Raw genomic sequence first — 4,315 nt, 5'->3', positions numbered from 1 at the left:
CTCTTTGCTCTTTTTTGAAAAAAAACTCTCCAGAAAGTGCCATTTAATGGTTTATTTTTCAAATTTTTTCCTGGGGGAGCATACCCCCCAGACCCCCCTAGGGAGAGCCCCATCCCCCCACATATAACAAATCCCAATTTAAACCCCGAAGGATAAAGACGCAAAGAAATTGCTTTGTACACGGCAAAATATGGGTTTGCCCCCCTAAATCTCACTCCAAGGTTTGGGGAAAAGTTGGCAGCCCTGCAAACATAACAAATAACAATTCACGGTTGTAATAAATAACTAACCCGCTTTTTTATGTTTGTGTTTTCTTTCACAGCAATGCCCCTCTGTCTTTCTATATTTGTGACAAGAGTTCAACCTGAGGGACCGGCATCCATGATTCTTCAGCCTGGAGATAAAATCATTCAGGTATTCTGCTAAAATAACAAAGCTCTCGTCAAAGTTTTCCGTTATTATTTCAAGGTTTAGTGGGATTTTACTCCACGTTAACCAAACAAATCTGTCTCTTCTCACAGGCAAATGGCTACAGCTTTGTGAATATAGATCATGGGTATGCAGTGTCCCTCCTGAAGACGTTTCTGAACACTGTGGATTTGACTATCATCAGAGAAGCGCAAGCATAGACTCAACTAAGACCTCTAAAGAAGAGGGACATGAGAAAAGAGTCGAACAGAAACATTTTTGTTGACTCTCATATTTTTATACACCGAGGAGACTGACCTGTTATCTGTCGGGACTATTTATAGAAGAGATCTCCGTAGCCTTGATTAAACAGGGAAAACCACTGAATGTAGTGGATCAAAGTCCTCAAAAGGCCATCACTGTGGTATGTATATTTTTATACAAAAGAAGCTGAAGATGTGACCTGCTCTGATGCAAATGATTACTGTGGTCTCTGTACAGATCTTTTTTTTTTTTTGTCCCAAACTCATAAATTCTTTAATACACATAGATTTAGGTTGTAATCCTGCAGATTGACATGAATTGACCACTTGGGGACAGAGCTCCCTCTCTTCTGTCATTCAATTAGCCTATTTTTTATTCTTTTTTAAACATATTGTTTTAGATGTTGAAACCATTTTCTGGTCTGCGTTCATATTTGGAGGACAATGTTACGTGCTTTTCATGTGGAGACGAATGTAGGTCAAGGAGGGGTTTGATTTTGTTTTTTTGGAAAGGTTTTTTTTTTTCTCTCTCTTCTTGGAAGATGGAAGAGTTGAGAAGTCATCCGCCCTGCTTCCATAAACCTGTGAGCACCCTCCAGCGTACAGACACTTCTGTTCCCAGTTCCTTCCTCACAGCGACTGCTCAGCATATCACCGGACCGGACCACTACCTGTGCTGTGTGGAAACAACCCCTCGCAGTATGAAGCTTCTGAGATGTTGGGGAGGAGTCTGCGTGTGATTTAATAGGACTGTTAAATGGAAAGGAGATTTAAATATTGGCAAAATGGGAGAGGAGAGGTATAGCATGTTTGCTCATCCTTAATCTGATTTTGCCAATCAAATGCTTTTGTTTAAAGCAAAGTTAGACATTTTGGGAAACGCTTATTTGCTCTCAGGCGACGTGTGAGAGGAGAATATTAACACACGAGCAACAAGAGCGGTAGCTATCGATCCACTCCGCTACTCTGATCTTTTTTTCCACCAGAAAGTGAATACACGCACTGTATTTCCAAAAATGTAAAAACTATTCTTTTAAGCAGAGAAAGACACGGCGGTTATGCTAGTTAACCAAAGCAAGTTTGGAAATTGTGGACTGAAGGTAAAAGCAGCAGACAACTGACAGAAAGATATTTGAAAAAGAGCAGGTCAACGTTGGACTCATAAGGTTTTTTTTTATTTATTTTTTTAAGGGCTTCATCTTTCAGGCAGAAATGAGTGGGATAAGTGTTTGTTTTGCAGGGGTTTCAACATCTGTCCAGAAGACCACAGTTTGCCTTTTGTGTCTAAAAATGTATCATGCTTTTTACTTTGATCACTTTGGAGCAGTTTTTCTTTGCTGTACAGAGTAGAGTCGGGAGAAACAAGTTGTCAAGTGCCATAGACCTTGAACTGTTTGACTAGGGGAGGACCTTTGACCCCAGAACCCAAGCAATATTCACATGTTCACATCCTTTTGCAGCATAATGGCTTAAAAGTAAGCCTTCATTTTCATTCAGAAACATCGGATTGCATTTTTTTTTTTTTTAAACAGTCTTTTAGTGATCACCGAGGATTTTACATGAATTTTATATTGTGAAGAAGAATCGTTTTTTGTAATGAAATAGCACAGAAAATATATACAGCATTGCTTAAACAAAAGATTTCTCTGCATTGTGTGTAAGTGAATGTTTGTGTCACTTTGCCTAAGAAGAGCTTTTTACTGTTTGTCACTTAGATTACCATAACTCCTGATGTTTATTTGTGCAAAATCAACTTCCAGCGTTGAAAATCCAGTCAAAGCTGCATCTCCGAACATTCCTAATGTTTGTCAAAGAAGTGTCAGAAGGAAAGGAGTTTTTTAAAGGCAGCATGTTACCTCTCTGTTAATATTCATTCACTGGTTGAAGAAAACTCTTTGAGACGTGTTTCCAAAAGAAATGGAAATGATCAACAAAGTGAGTAAAGGCCTGAACAATACATGTGTGACCACTGAATAGTTTGTAATAGAATATCATCACACAGTGTTTCCTTGTCTTGTTTACCGCGGAGTGTGTCATCTACTGTTCCCTGTAGTTAAGATTGACCCATAAACACTGTGGTAATTAACCAAAATTAAATACCCCTTTTAATAATAGCAGTCACACTCTTTTAAGGTAGCTGTTCTAAGTGAAGCTGTTTTTTTTTTGTTATAAAAGCTAAATCTAAAATTGGTCATTTTATTTACAAGTAAATTACATTAATAATGTGTATTTCCCAAATTTTCCACAGAATGTAGTATTTTACACATGAACTGTTTATTTCGATTAATTTGATGGTGGTTGCTGTTGACTTTTTAAGGGAGGGGGGGGATTTCTGTGGTAAGTCACTTTATATTCATGGCAAAAAAAAAGTCTGACATCACAGACTATCTAGGAAGATAAAACATTTTCTTCATTCATGTCCGGTAGGTTTCATATGCTCCCACTTTCTTATTTATTTAGTCTTCTGTGGTTTTTAGACCTTACTAATCAAATTGTAAATACTCTTTAAAAAATTGAGAAAAGAATTAATAACGGCAATAGTGACTTGCGATTGTAAAACCAGCAATAAATTGCAATGCAGAGGCACTCATTTTAATGTATAGCTAGTATTTCTAAGGTTTCTCTGGAAACAGCCACAGCGAGATGATGATTGATATGCATTTATCCAACATTCCAGATTTTTGTACATAATTACCTGTTTCTGAAGTAACCTGTGGAAAATAAACTAATGCTCTTTAGCAACGGATTCTTCTGTCTCCATTTCATCCTCTGGGTTCATCTTTAAATGAGTAACGGTACAGATGGACAGTCCAGTGTGCATGGACAGTGGACTGTGTTCAGGCTGCATTGGTTACAGTATAAGATGTGTACAGCGCTTAAATTAGCGGTCTAGCACCAGGAATCCCAATAAGGAATTTAATTCCTACTTACTGGTAAATTGTGTGTGTGTGTGTGTGTGTGTGTGTGTGTGTTACAGACTCCTGCTTGCTTCTTCTGTCAGTTCAACAGTGCTGAAGGCCTTTTACTCACTCAAACCATGCTGATGTTCTTAATTGTAATTTGCATTGAAATCCCTTTGTTTTCCTCTGAAATTATTTATTATTATTATTTTCTTCAGCGGTCAGTTTCCATTGAAGTGTAGCAGAAATGTTTACATTTTTGACTAGATCAGACTGGTGAGTGTTGTGTTGAATGATTGTTCTGTCACGTAACAACATGGGCCATACTTCTGGTGCCACCCTTAGGCCAAACCATGTTTTTCATCCCTTCTTTCCTCCTTTCTATATTTATTGTGCAATGATCATTATATCCTCATATCCTTACCTTTAGCATGGCTTATTGCATACTTATTGTATGTGTGGAGGAAGCATACTTTTTGTTTGTCTTACACACCCTAATTGATGCTTGATTACTTAATGAAATAGTTAGATTACACAAAACTTTAACTGTGGTTTGTATAGCAAAAATGATAGCAGCAATTTTAAATGCATAACAAAATCATATGTAGGTGTATGTACATTTCCAAATGTCCTGTTACCGTTCATTCTTAGATGATGTTGATATAAAGGAAGTGTGTCCCATGTGTTTTGACTTTTTGATCTTTTGCAGTGGCTACATGCTTCAGTACGCTCTGTCTCCCATTT

At 37.6% G+C, this 4,315-nt stretch overlaps 1 long non-coding RNA gene across 1 annotated transcript; it reads left to right on the top strand.

Annotated features, from left to right (window-relative positions):
* Positions 1–320: 320 nt before the first annotated feature.
* Positions 321–646, top strand: LOC116676530 (uncharacterized). The gene is made up of 2 exons (XR_004328739.1): positions 321–414; positions 522–646. It is a non-coding gene; the product is annotated as an uncharacterized LOC116676530 (long non-coding RNA).
* The last annotated feature ends 3,669 nt before the right edge of the window (positions 647–4,315 follow it).

Source organism: Etheostoma spectabile, unplaced genomic scaffold, assembly GCF_008692095.1.
Source record: "Etheostoma spectabile isolate EspeVRDwgs_2016 unplaced genomic scaffold, UIUC_Espe_1.0 scaffold00003358, whole genome shotgun sequence".
NCBI classification, from domain to species: Eukaryota; Metazoa; Chordata; class Actinopteri; order Perciformes; family Percidae; genus Etheostoma; species Etheostoma spectabile.
This window is presented reverse-complemented; position numbering and strand designations above follow the sequence as displayed.